The 15,464-nt window shown below is 42.1% G+C and overlaps 2 pseudogenes; one reads left to right on the top strand and one right to left on the bottom strand.

Moving 5' to 3' along the window:
- Window positions 1-1,651: 1,651 nt before the first annotated feature.
- LOC128126956 (5S ribosomal RNA) lies at window positions 1,652-1,769 on the bottom strand (annotated as a pseudogene).
- A 171-nt stretch (window positions 1,770-1,940) lies between these two features.
- LOC128126953 (5S ribosomal RNA) lies at window positions 1,941-2,058 on the top strand (annotated as a pseudogene).
- The last annotated feature ends 13,406 nt before the right edge of the window (window positions 2,059-15,464 follow it).

Below are 15,464 nucleotides of genomic sequence, written 5' to 3'. Positions count from 1 at the left end.
ATATGCCCCTCTAGTTTGTGACTGGGATGCCGAGGATCACAAAGCGGGTGTGAATAACCATGCAAACTTACATGGTGCCCTCACATGTTACAGTCACCTATTCGATGTGCCGGTAAACCACACACGCTCCACTGAACTATGTCAAACATTGAGTCACCCTTTGCTACCTTTTCTTAGAACCATTTAGTGTGCCGGTAAACCATACACGCTCCACTAACTTCTTTGTAAGGGCACAAAGTGTAATTTCATGGAATTGCATCAATTCACTTTTGCCTAAAGTAACTAAGATTCGGAATTTTATGAAAGCATTTAGTTACTTTTATACTTCATTATACTTATAATGGAAGGTTTTGTCCTATCCTACACGTTCGGCTAACGACCCTCCACTAGTCAAGAGTGCGGTGGGTAAGAGTGGATACCCATTCAATCGCCATTTTATAGGCAATTTCCTTAAACACCCCTTATAGACCAGCTTCGTGAATGAGGCCTACTAACGGTAAGACTGACTTTTAATCATACATATATATAATGTTAGACTTTTAATGTTATATATAGTATAGGGTGTATTTTACACTTTTAAAATACCAGGTGGTTAAACTCAACAGTTTTACTTTTAATTCAATTAAATTGTAAACCAAAACTTTATGGTTTATTAAACGTCTTTTAATTATACACCTTAATTAATTAATAAAACCATAAGGGTGTGGTTTGAACTTTTCAAAACAATACTATGGTTTTAGAATTTAACATTCCTAAATTAAACTTTTAATCAACTTTTAAATTCCAAAACTTGAGGGCAAGTTTTGAAACATTTCAAAACATTAGGGTTTAGAATTTAAATATACACCAAAATTAAACTTTTAATCAAAATTTAAATTCCAAAACTTGAGGGCAAGTTTTGAAACCTTTTCAAAACATTATGGTTTCAACTATTTAAATTTCAAAACAAAACTTTCAAGTTCAAATTTAAACTATAAAACCTAAAGGGGAAAATTGAAACTTTCCATACAAGATAATTCAAATCTAAATTACAAATAATCAAATATTATCTAATAAAACAAAAGATTATCTAAATTTTGACAATTATCTTCTATTTAGGTAAGGATAATCACCAAATATTGATAACATTCGGATTTTATAACAAAAACATGTTTATGGTAATTATCCAAACCCAAAACAGGAAGAAAATCGCGAAAATTAGCTGTCAGACGTTTCGAATCGTCGAGTCGGGACTTGGACTCGTCGAGTACACCTGACTCGACGAGTGCACCAAGTGACTCGGCGAGTCAATGTAACATCCCCCTCTGGCACGTATCACAATATTGTCCGCTTTGGGCCACTCGGCACGAGGACTTCCCAGGGGGTCACCCATCCTGGTACTACTCCCGCTCGAGCACGCTTAACTGCAGAGTTCTTATGGGATCTGCTGCCCTCACGGTTTTAAAACGCGTTGTGATAAGGAAGGTATCCACACCCCTTTATAAGGAAATGTTTCGTTCTCCTTCCAAGCCGATGTGGGATCAGATCTAACCCACTTTCACCCCCCATTATAGGGTTCGACGTCCCCGTCGAACACATCGACCCGTGCCCTGGCTCTGATACCATTTGTAACATCCCCCTCTGGCACGTATCACAATATTGTCCGCTTTGGGCCACTCGACACGAGGACTTCCCAGGGGGTCACCCATCCTGGTACTACTCCCGCCCGAGCACGCTTAACTGCAGAGTTCTTATGGGATCTGCTGCCCTCACGGTTTTAAAACGCGTTGTGACAAGGAAGGTATCCACACCCCTTTATAAGGAAATGTTTCGTTCTCCTTCCAAGCCGATGTGGGATCAGATCTAACCCACTTTGGCGAAGTGGGTTAGATCTGATCCCACATCGACTGGGAAGGAGAACTAAGCATTCCTTATAAGGGGTGTGGATACATTCCCTATCACAACGCGTTTTAAAGCCGTGAGGGCAGCAGATCCCATAAGAACTCTGCAGTTAAGCATGCTCGGGCGGGAGTAGTACTAGGATGGGTGACCCCCTGGGAAGTCCTCGTGTCGAGTGGCCCAAAGCGGACAATATTGTGATACGTGCCAGAGGGGGATGTTACAAATGGTATCAGAGCCAGGGCACGGGTCGATGTGTTCGACGGGGACGTCGAACCCTATAATGGGGGGTGAAAGTGGGTTAGATCTGATCCCACATCGGCTGGGAAGGAGAACTAAGCATTCCTTATAAGGGGTGTGGATACCTTCCCTATCACAACGCGTTTTAAAGCCGTGAGGGCAGCAGATCCCATAAGAACTCTGCAGTTAAGCGTGCTCGGGCGGGAGTAGTACCAGGATGGGTGACCCCCTGGGAAGTCCTCGTGCCGAGTGGCCCAAAGCGGACAATATTGTGATACGTGCCAGAGGAAATTTCAACTTTCAGTGCTAATTTCGATCAAATATGCATCAATACAATAGAAACCAATCTAGTCTCTGATACCACTGATGGGTTTTAGCCATAAGAACATCCTATGTGCTCATACAAACCCTAATGTCTGGATCTAGGTTTCTCTATTGTACATGCAATTCATCCAAGACTATAAACCCTAGATCTAGCATATGATAATCAATATAACATATAAATAAGGGTTTAGATCATACCTTGATTGTTATCTAGTAGTAACAATCATAATTCCTTCTTGTAATGACTTTAGAAAGCTTAGAGTCACAAATGTCACTCCTATAATGGCTCACAAACACCAAGAGCAAGACGATGAAGAAGTGAAGAGAAGGAGGCTGCCCAAAACGTGTGGAAACCCTAGAGAACAAGTTCACCACGTTTTTAGGGCTATAGGGTCCTTTAAATAGTGAGACTATTAGGGTTATCTAACAAGGAAACCCTAATTTTGATGCTTAAGCCCTAAGCAACCCATGAGCTCCTTCCTTAAAGGCCTTAGGACGATTTCTAATGGGTTTCCCCATAGAATTCGTCCACCCCTTTAATTATGGAGTCCATTAGCTCAATATTCAACTATCATACAATTGACAGTTCAAGTCCCTTAAGTTTAATTAATCTCTTTTAGCCACAAACTTAATTCTTATTAATTCTTGACTAATATTAATTAAACAATATGATTTCTCCTTTAATATATTATTCTCATAATATATTAATAAATCATATTTAATCCTTTCTCTCCATTATTCATCCTATCAAGTTGCTTTGGTGAAGGCAACCCAAAAGGACCATGCACCATCGGGTCAAGCACATACCAAAATAATTATGGACTTAGACACTAATCCAACATCTTTCGTCCTACATCACCGATTTATCATAACCTATCTATCCTCACCTAATTATCATCACCTTCCTATCATCACCTGTCTCTCATCATTTTATTTCATCACTCACCAACTATTTCATCTACCCATGTTTTATCCCAACATATTTGTAGATATAAAATAAATATATACAATTTAAATCATATAACTCATAATAATAGCCCAAATAATTATTTTAAGGACCTAATAACATTCCTATAATTATTTGAAAGCTATATTAAAAATTGCGTAAGCGTAGCACACTTACAACGAATTTTATCGAAAACCGGAACTTAATTGGAGCAGTGTTTCGAAACCGAAAGGCTCTTTTTCTCGGGACTCCGGGAGCCTCGGGGCTTCCCTAGGGTGCTAGGGGATTTTTCCTAGGGTTTAGGGGGGTTAAAATGGGCTGGAGAGAGAAAGTAGTTTAGAGAGAGAAGTGAAAATTGTGCAAGAAAGTCGGCAGCCTTCGCTGGCTTTTATAGGCCGAAGTTCGGACATTACGCTGGGCGTACCGAGGGTACGCTAGGCGTACTCCTCGGATAAGACTTCCAGCTGGCTCGCACGTGGACCGACCTCGGAGTGGATAAGAGCGAAGGTACGCGGGGCGTACAGACTTCGGACGCGGGGCGTAAGCGAGACTTCATGGCAATCATCGAATGCGAGGCGTGATCAGCAAGCAACAGTCAGGATTTTGCCACGTCATCAATAGAGCAACAGGCTTCGCAAATTTGACTACAAACTTTGAAAATTCGTAACTTTCGCATACGAGCTCCGTTTTTGACGTTCTTTATATCTACGCGAAGGCGGGAACGTACTCTACAACTTTTGTTTAGACTCCGTCGGCTAATTTTGGCTCAATTTTAAATTTTATATTATTAACGGGCCGGGACAGGATTAGTCCGTTAAATCCTGATACCTTCTTCATCCGACATCCGTTTTCGCCCATCATTTTCTCGTTACGCTACCCTTAACGATATCTTCGATTCTCGTTCAGGTCGTGTCGGCTAAAAACCGCTCGATCTAATATTCGAATTTCGGGCTGTACACGGCTAGCTCGAAACTTCGAAAAATCATAACTTCTTCATACGAAGTCAGATTTGGGCGTTCTTTTTATCGATGTTCTTAGTTTGACATATTCTACTTCTTTCGTTTAGATCACTAATGTTAAATCTCGCTCTATCGTAAATATTTACGCTTCCTGGTGTCGTGCCGGTTCCGTCGCGAAACTTCGACGGGTCATAACATCTTCGTTATAACTCGGATTTCGGCGTTCTTTATATGTACGGAAACCTTGTGACATATTATACAACTTGGTTAAGATTATTTATTCTAAATAATCTTTTGTCGAAAAGTCATTTTCGACCCCTATTGCCTCTAATTTGACTAGCCCGGATCTGCGGGCGTTACAATTATCTCCCCCTTAGGATGATTACGTCCCGTAATCATCAACAAAACAGGGCTCGTATAATGACTCCATACGTCATCTCTTCATCCTAGGTAATAATTATAACTTCTATATTCCTTCAAGTCTATCTCTTAGACATATTGACTGTAAGCAGTGGTTAATCGTGCACCTGCTCTTTACCTCAGGTTAGACCCCAAATTATGACCTATCATCAGGTGATGCACGCTTAGAATCAGGTCTCTCAGAGTTAAATTCTAAAACAGACTATGCCTTCCTTTATGTTCTAATGTGATATAATCACACTTTAACATGTAGCATTTCTAGCTACCAACTTTTTTAACAACGAGGGAGATACTTCTATTGATTGCTTTGATTTCAATCGTTTGGTTTAAGTTGGACGCTATATCGAACTTGGTTCTCTGAACCACGCAACATACTCATCGTAGTCGGACTTGATTCGATATGACCACTAGGGTCGGAATATCAACAATCATCTTAGTCATTACCGAAACAATGGTAACGACATACTTGAATAAAACAAAATCAATTACTAGCCTCTTGGTAACCTTGTGACTTTCCCTGATCCAAGTGTGAGTCCTGTGCTTCCGGTAGTATAGGCCTCTACTACCATTCACACCTACTCATACTCGTCCTAAGTATTGTCTCGTAGTTTCCCAAGTCACCCTGCAGCAAATCACACAATCATTCAACACATCAAATAACAAAATGAAGGTTTTATATTATTTCTTGAAACGATTACATAGGTGTTCAAGTTCACCCTGGACTGTGCCTCTAATGGGCTACATCATACGATACTATGGCTACTGCATAACTTGATCTTCGGGTATAAAGTCCTCACCCTTGATTCCTCGCATGGTTTTCTGCTTCGTCGAGGATCATGTGAAATGCCCTTGGCCTTGGTGGCGTTTCTGGTCTTGCTGCTTTATTTTTCCTTGGGTAGTCTCTGGACATGTGCCCCTTGCCTCCACATCCGTATCATACTTTATCATTATGTGTGCAGTCCTTGGAATAGTGCCCAGTCCTCCCACACTTGTAACAAGTCACTTCTTCGTTGCACTTCCCACCATGCTTCTTCTTGCATTTATCACACCATCTCGCTTCACCTCCATCTCCTCTTCCAAGCTTTGAGAATTTGCTTTCCTTGTTGGACCTTGAAGATCCTTTAAACTTCCACTTCTCTCCTGCCTTATCTTTTTCTAGGCCCTTTTCTCTTATCTGGGCCTCTACGTTCTTAGCTGCCCTAACAACTGTTTTCAAGGTAGTTGCCATTTTGACCATTGGGCCAAAGTCAGTGGCAGTCCGTTAGCAAACCTATCAATCTTGGAGAGTTCAGTAGGCACCAAGTAGGGGAATAGCTTCATCCTCTCGGTGAATGCGGTGGCATACTCATCAACACTCATCTTCCCTTTCTTCAGGTTCTGAAACTCGTTGTTTAGGTCTATCAGATCTATCTTCGAGCAGTACTGCATTTTCAACTGTTCCAAGAACTCCTCCCATGACATCCTTATGGCTTCTCCTCGTGGCATCGTATCTGCCAATAGCTTCCACCAGCTCAAGACTCCAGTTTTCAGTTGTCTTACGACGAAGACGGTCTTCTGTTTCTCGCTACAGTCGCAGCTCTCAAACACCATTTCCATCTCGGAGATCCAATCCATAATCTCGACAGGCTTTGGGCTTCCTGAGAGACTTGGTGGTTTCGCACCCAAGAAATTCTTGTACATCCGCTCATCCTTGTCGTTTCTCCTCTCCGGGCCATCCCTTCGTTCACCTTAAGTCCCCACTTGACTCACTTGGCGGCTGTAGTTCCCTTCCTCCAATTGCTCGGGAATCAGCTCGGGTTGTTCAATAGGCATAGTAGGTTCGTCCCTATTCAACATCCGTCTCATTTCTTCCTTTTGTTCAGCCAACATAGTCTGAATTATGGCTTGTACTCCAGCCATGATGATTGGCTCGGGTACATCTTCTACTACAACAGGTATTTGCTGAACCACTAGGGGTTGGTTTTTGTTCCCATTTGCGTTTACGTTTCCGCTACGGGTTCTTGCCATCTTGATCTATACACCGAATAAGGTGAATCTAGACCTTTACTTAGGATTGACATTTAAATCATCCTTATCACTCCGAAATGTTTACATGCTAGTTCTAATATCGTATTCGTACGTTTAGAATCCTAAACACATAAGGTTTCCAGATCCGGTCGCCAACAGACCATAGATCCGAACAATTAACAACATATCATGAACAAAGCATTTAGCACATATAATCAATTTAGGCATCATTCCTAAAATAAGCTAGTGCTCACACCTCACAATCATCGCTTAGCATTCTAAGTTTAAGTCTAGAAATAAATCCATATTTCTAGTTCGCTTAAACTAATGCTCTGATACCAACTGTGACATCCCCAATTTTCACGGCCAGAAAAAGACCGATTTTGTTTATGCTTTATAAAAATCAGAGTACTTCTTTTCATAAAAATGTTGCGGAATTTGTTCCCAGAAAAACACGATAAATACATTATTAAAAACATTTTCGAAGAAATGTATTTTATTCATTTTAAAACATTTGGGATGTCATTGTCGATACAGAAACATAAGCATAAACGGAACTTACATTTATTTACACTAGTGATCTACATCTCTTTTAATCTCTCAGTGTAATGTCACTTCATATCGACACCTGTGATATAAATAAGCTGGAGTGGGTCAGGTTGGGAAACCTGGTGAGTACATAGGGTTTTCAACCCACAATAATATAATTATCACGTTCAATCATCAAACAATTAACCCAATTACCCATCCCCATTATCTTCTTTATTCCTAAGTACCTTCCCTAGGGATTTATCCTAAGGGTCATCTCCTACATCATATTTACCTCTCATCTCCTTACATCGCATTTCCTTATATGTTTGTTCCTAAGGACTCTCCCTAAGGATCATCGCCTACATCGCATAGACATTATTGATTCAGGGATTAATCCCTCAATACGTGCCCAACAAGGGTTAGGGTATCATCGCATGAATACGTAGTTACAACATCGCCTGAACTCGTAATTCATGGTTAGAGTATCATCGCATGAATACGTAGTTACAACATCGCCTGAACTTGTAATTCATCACCTACAGGTTATGAGCCTGCCGGTGTTTCCACGGGGTTGTCTATATTAGTCCGTGGTCGCCTTCTATACTCTGGTAGATGACTACATCTCCAAATTGTCGGACAAGGTTATAGTATCTTTTGATGGGTTTTATCCATAAGAACATCCTATGTGCTCATACAAACCCTAATGCTTGGATCTAGGTTTCTCTATTGTACATGCAATTCATCCAAGACTATAAACCCTAGATCTAGCATATGATAATCAATATAACATATAAATAAGGGTTTAGATCATACCTTGATTGTTATATATCAGTAACAATCACAATTCCTTCTTGTAATGACTTTAGAAAGCTTAGAGTCACAACTGTCACTCCTCTAATGGCTCACAAACACCAAGAGCAAGAGGATGAAGAAGAGAAGAGAAGGAGGCTGCCCAAAACGTGTGGAAACCCTAGAGAACAAGTTCACCACGTTTTTAGGGCTATAGGGTCCTTTAAATAGTGAGACTATTAGGGTTATCTAACAAGGAAACCCTAATTTTGATGCTTAAGCCCTAAGCAACCCATGAGCTCCTTCCTTAAAGGCCTTAGGACGATTTCTAATGGGTTTCCCCATAGAATTCGTCCACCCCTTTAATTATGGAGTCCATTAGCTCAATATTCAACTATCATACAATTGACAGTTCAAGTCCCTTAAGTTTAATTAATCTCTTTTAGCCACAAACTTAATTCTTATTAATTCTTGACTAATATTAATTAAACAATATGATTTCTCCTTTAATATATTATTCTCATAATATATTAATAAATCATATTTAATCCTTTCTCTCCATTATTCATCCTATCAAGTTGCTTTGGTGAAGGCAACCCAAAAGGACCATGCACCATCGGGTCAAGCACATACCAAAATAGTTATGGACTTAGACACTAATCCAACATCTTTCGTCCTACATCACCGATTCATCATAACCTATCTATCCTCACCTAATTATCATCACCTTCCTATCATCACCTGTCTCTCATCATTTTATTTCATCACTCACCAACTATTTCATCTACCCATGTTTTATCCCAACATATTTGTAGATATAAAATAAATATATACAATTTAAATCATTTAAAACATGTATAAAATCATTCCTCCATCATAGACAAAAAGTATTCAGATAATGTGCACACACAACACGTAATTTATATAAAATACTTCATATCTATGTGTAAGCTGAAAGTAACTATGCACTCACCTGAAAGGTGGTGACTCAGCACTCGGATATCGCTTCGATACTCTCAAAACGATATTCCTTCGATAAAACCTAGTACCAATACCACTAGGGTTTAGTCTAACGATAACCGCGACAAATTAATTAGTCTGACTATTATTAAGCGTTAATAACACTCAATATAACTCATAATAATAGCCCAAATAATTATTTTAAGGACCTAATAACATTCCTATAATTATTTGAAAGCTATATTAAAAATTGCGTAAGCGTAGCACACTTACAACGAATTTTATCGAAAACCGGAACTTAATTGGAGCAGTGTTCCGAAACCGAAAGGCTCTTTTTCTCGGGACTCCGGGAGCCTCGGGGCTTCCCTAGGGTGCTAGGGGATTTTTCCTAGGGTTTAGGGGGGTTAAAATGGGCTGCAGAGAGAAAGTAGTTTAGAGAGAGAAGTGAAAATTGTGCAAGAAAGTCGGCAGCCTTCGCTGGCTTTTATAGGCCGAAGTTCGGACATTACGTTGGGCGTACCGAGGGTACGCTAGGCGTACTCCTCGGATAAGACTTCCAGCTGGCTCGCACGTGGACCGACCTCGGAGTGGATAAGAGCGAAGGTACGCGGGGCGTACAGACTTCGGACGCTGGGCATAAGCGAGACTTCATGGCAATCATCGAATGCGAGGCGTGATCAGCAAGCAACAGTCAGGATTTTGCCACGTCATCAATAGAGCATCAGGCTTCGCAAATTTGACTACAAACTTCAAAAATTCGTAACTTTCGCATACGAGGTCCGTTTTCGACGTTCTTTATATCCACGCGAAGGCGGGAACGTAATCTACAACTTTCGTTTAGACTCCATCGGCTAATTTTGGCTCGATTTTAAATTTTATATTATTAACGGGCCGGGATAGGATTGGTCCGTTAAATCCTCATAACTTCTTCATCCGACATCCGTTTTCGCCCATATTTTTCTCGTTACGCTACCCTTAACGAGATCTTCGATTCTCGTTCAGGTCGTGTCGGCTAAAAACCGCTCGATCTAATATTCGAATTTCGGGCTATACACTGCTAGCTCGAAACTTCGAAAAATCATAACTTCTTTATACGAAGTCAGATTTGGGCGTTCTTTTTACCGATGTTCTTAGTTTGACATATTCTAAAACTTTTGTTTAGATCACTAAGGCTAAATCTCGCTCTATCGTAAATTCACTATTTACGCTTCCTGGTGCCCGTGCCGGTTCCGTCGCGAAAGTTCGACGGGTCATAACTTCTTCGTTATAACTCGGATTTCGGCGTTCTTTATATGTACGGAAACCTTGTGAAATATTCTACAACTTGGTTAAGATTATTTATTCTAAGTAATCTTTTGTCGAAAAGTTGTTTTCGACCCCTATTGCCTCTAATTTGACTAGCCCGGATCTGCGGGCGTTACAAGAAATCATATCTTCCAGCGTCTTACAGCTGGATCTGCTCATGAACTCCCTGATGTCGTCCCTCAACATCTCATGGTATCGTGCCTTCTTCATCTCCTCATCCACGACGTACTGCGGTACAAGAAGAGCCCTCTCCCTGAACTTGGCGGTGATTTCCGCCACAGTCTCAGTGGTCTGCGTCAAATCCTGAAACTCCCATGCCAACTGCTGCACCTCAATAATTGGCGAAAACTCCGCCCTGAACCTGACCGAGAAATCGCTCCAAGTCATCGCGTCCAACGCGTCATCATCCCCCAAAGCATGACCAATCTCCCCCCACCAATCCCTCACTCTGTACTTCAGAAGACAGGAGGCGAGTCTGAGCTTGTCCCCCTCGGGACACCGGCTCGTACGGAATGCGTTGACAACATCAGCCAACCATCTGCTGCTAGCGATGGGGTCCCTAGTCCCATGATAATCTGGTGCCCCGCAAGCCCTGAACTCTCGAAATGTCAAGGTACGCGCTCTCACCAAGGCCATCATCTCGGTACGGAAGGCTCCCAGCCTCTCATCCAAGATCTCCAGTATACCCTCCTTGACCGTGCCAAAGATCACATGAGTCTGGTCTAGAATAGTGAGCGAAACTCAGCTGATATCAACTCCCTCATTCGCTCCTCGAGATGCTCGGCTCCTGAACCCGAGCCTGATCCCTCTCCGGCGCCTGATCCGCCCGCTGGTCTCTCTCGCAACGTCACCATGCTGAAAATATAATACATCCTCTATCAGAATACTTATCACTGCTGCGAGACCAAACACACACCCTACCAGGTTCCCGGTCTTGTCTCGGCCTTTCCTGAATCGGGTACGGATCCTCTGCTTTCAGTAGTACGGGCCCATACTACCTTCTACATCTATCCGTACTTTCCTCAGGAATTGCTTTGACTCCTCCCGGTCCCTTATCCACTACTACTACTCCCAGCACTACCTCATCCTAGGCTTACCCTAGGGAAACCTCTAACTCAACTCAAACCAATCCTCAGCTGCTGAAGGTCTTCTGGTGATGCCAATTAGCCATTACCTGGATACCATTACATGTGACGAGGCTCAGATAATCCTTCAAGTAAAAGACTCGTCCCTACAACTGTTGGACTCAAACGAGAGTTGCGATATAGGGCCAAATCCAACACTCTGAGATTATTCAAACCTGATCACATGTGACGTGACGTATCCACCTAATGGCTAACTCCCATCACTCGGAATCCCATATTGCACAAAGCAAGCATCATTCAGACAAGGGGAAAATCTAACCATAATATACTCAAGCAATCATATCCACATAGCAAGAATCTGAACTAACATGCAACACAAACTCATAAACTCATGCATAACCTAAACAAGCTATCCTACTACTGTCTAATCAGCACTATCATGCAGCTCAAAGCACATATAATAGGCACATAAGGCATCCTCCCTAGATCCTTAGTCCTAATCTAGCATGCTGCTCTACTAACTGATACTCATAACATAAACTTGTATGAGTATTTTGGGGTACTTATTTGAGCTCGGCTGATTGCATGCACCACACCCTTTTTCTCTTTTCAAAGTTCTCTTCTTTGTGAATTATTTTTGCTTTGCTAAAACTGTTTTCTTTCTCAAAACTCTCTTTTTACAAAACTGTCTTTTCATTTTGAAAACTTCTATACCAATTCCTCAGTTTGAGTTCAGACACACCCGAGAGTGTGCCCGAATCCCTCAAACCAAGGCTCTGATACCAACTTGTAACGTCCCAAAATTTAAGACTAAAAATTTCTTTTAATAAAACATTACTTAAAGCAAAATCATCGATTCAAAACATAATCAGAGTATTATTTTCCAAAACACATGTTCGTTATCAGAGTGAAACATTCCCAGGCTGTCTAATCTATGGTGTGTGCCATGCGATCACCCCGAGCTCTTCCCTCCGCTACCGGAAGTACCTGAAACCAAAATTGAAAACCGTAAGCATGAAGCTTAGTGAGTTCCCCACCCTACCACATACCATGCATAATCACATACTGCACATACTGGGCCACACCCGCTATCCCGCGCCTCGCCCCTACCTTGGGCCTCGCCCGCTACAACGGCCCCGCCGCTCCAGGCCCCGCCTGGCTTCGAGCCCCGCTCGGATACATATCTGTTTCACTTAGGCCTCTCTTGTCACAGGGCCTCGCCCGCTAACATATAATAGCACATAAACATATCACATCACATAAGCTAAACACATACTAACGGTTCTTGTTCTAAGGCCTCGCCTGTCTCTGGGCCTCGCCCTTGTCCTGCTACTGATGAGTCATGGAACCCCGTCCATACTCCTGCTGATAGTGAGGTACGGGCCCAGCCCACCCTCACTCTTTACCTAACTTGGGCCTCGCCCCTTATCTACTGCTACTGACATGTGGAACACCATCCACACTCCGCTATTGGTGAGTTACGGGACCTTGCCCACACTCACCTCCCTACCAGGCACATACAAGTATCACACAGACAACAAGTATAAACTATCACATAAACCATTCCTTGGGCACCCGCCATCTATCATTAGACCTCGTCCTGAATATCATACTAGCATACTGTACCTAGGGCTAACCCCCGAGTATTCTACTCATAACTACATGGGCCGACATTGTGGCCTTAGACCCATTCACACAAAGGGAAACTCACCTGCACTGGCTGAACACACTGATGATCCCACTAGCTGGTGCCCGACAACTCTCTGAACTCCTGCTCCACTAGCTCCCCGAGCTATCAATATCAATGCAACACTTAGTCTAACTTACCCCTGAAAGACAACCAAGTCAACTTTGGTTAAAGTCAAAGTCCCGGTCAAAGTCAAACTCCCAGTTCAAACCTACTCGCCGAGTTCATAAGTTCAGAGTCCTTCCATTCGCGACTCGGCTCGCCGAGTCAGTCCATGACTCGCCGAGTCTACCGGTTTCCGAGTACTGACCTGTCCAACTCACCGAGTCTCCATTCGACTCACTGATTCGAGTCTCAAATCAAAGGGTTTGGGGTTTCGCGACCTGACTCGCCGAGTCCAAGAACAGACTCGCCGAGTTAAGGACAACCTTCAACAGACTCGCCGAGTTGTTCTTCAAACTCGCCGAGTTCCTGCCCAACTTCATCCGACTTGACGAGTTGTTCATCCCACTCGTCGAGTTCCTCCTAATCTTCATGCTACTTGCCGAGTCCATTCAGATCTTCATACATGCAGAGGACTTTGGAGTCATGCATGGACTCCAAACTATAGATCTACCCTTCCCAAGCCTATTCCTCACGTAAAGTTGCAAACTTTACGTGTAGAGAAGGAGATCTAGGCTAAATACACCATAAACTAGGGTTTAAGGCAAAGAGGCTCCAAAATCAACTCAAGGGCAGATACTTTATGCTTCACAAGGCCACAATATGCTTAGATTCAAAGTAGCAACTTCAGATCTGGCTTCTAACTCAAATGGATACTAATCATGGCTAAAATCCCCAAAACTCACACATAGATCTAGGTGCAAAGGAGTCTAAGAACTAGTTTATTACCTCCAAATGTTCAAAAATATCTTCCAAATCCTAGATCTAAAGCCCCTTCTTGCACCTCCAAGATCCTTCTTCCTTCTCCAAGCTTTAATGCATTCTTCAAGGCAATAATTGGCTCAACAATGGATATGGCGGCTAGGGTTTGGTGTTCTGGGCTAGAGAGGCAGTAAAGGAACCCTAGGGAAGAGAATGAGGCGCTTAAATAGGCTCCAAGCCCCAAATTTAGGGTTTTCCTCATACAGACCAGACTCGCCAAGTCTCCTTGGCCGACTCGCCGAGTCGGTCACTTACTCCTCGACCCGGATCCCGCTCGGACTCGCCGAGTTCCTCATTGGACTCGTCGAGTCGTCCCTTAAACTTAGGGTTTCCTTTCCTTTCTTGGCCTTCCTGACTTTGGGTGTTACATTGGGCATAGTCATTAGTCATTAATCCAAGAGCATGGATTAGACATAGTCATTCTTGTTAAGACATAAAAGCGACCCTCTTGAACTAAGGTACCACAATCATCAATCAACCTCAACTATTCTCCATCAGCAACCATCTCAGCATCCGGAGTCATCAAGTCTTCAGCATCCGCAGTCTTAGTTATTTCTTTTACTTATCCTATGTAATGTACTCTATTATCCAGTATGCCTTGCACGGATGCTTATAGAGTCTTAATCTAGTTCAGTGTCTCTATAAATAGAGACTCATTCTCTTGTATCGAATACACTTCTTACTCCTTACTGATAACTTATGAACTTATTTTGAATATATTTCTCTAAGTTATCTTCTTCATTTCTCTATCTTTCTACTCTTCTTACTCTCAACTACTTAAACATATCTGAATATAACCTCTCTCCAGAGCAAGTCTGTAAGACTTAATCACTAAGTTTGATCTTCCTTATTAACTTGGAGTGAATGCATTCCTTGTTATGAATCAGCTTAAGTGAATTCTTGATATAACAATTATTGTCATTTATATTTCTTTAAATTCCGCAACTAACTTCCTAACTCTAACTATATTATTGTTGAGCTTTTAGATCCTTTGAGATTAACTCTATTCCGCAAAATACTTATTCTAACGTTTGTTCAAGTGTGTCTCCAAGTTTTTCTCTCAACAATTGGTATCAGAGCCAAAGTGGTTGCTTTTTGAATATCGGAACTCTGATTTTCTCATTAAGCCTTCTATACCACTAAAGCTCATTTCTCAAAAAAAAAAAATGGCACAATCGTTATCTCTGAATGTCTCCAATAGTGTTGGTGGTTCTAGCCGAGCTCCGATACTGGTAGCAAATGAATATCATCACTGGTCACAAAGAATGGAGAGGTACTTAAGAAGACTGAGTAGAGATGTATGGCGATCCGTAGAAGAAGGACCACACGATCCAGTCCTCACACCATTTCAAACTGACGGCGCGACAACCAGGCTAAGAGGAGGTCAACCAACCATGAGCCGTCCTACC

This window comes from Lactuca sativa, chromosome 6 (assembly GCF_002870075.4).
Source record: "Lactuca sativa cultivar Salinas chromosome 6, Lsat_Salinas_v11, whole genome shotgun sequence".
In the NCBI taxonomy this organism is placed as follows: domain Eukaryota; kingdom Viridiplantae; phylum Streptophyta; class Magnoliopsida; order Asterales; family Asteraceae; genus Lactuca; species Lactuca sativa.
The sequence above is the reverse complement of the archived record's forward strand: the minus strand, read 5'-3'. Positions and strand labels throughout refer to the sequence as shown.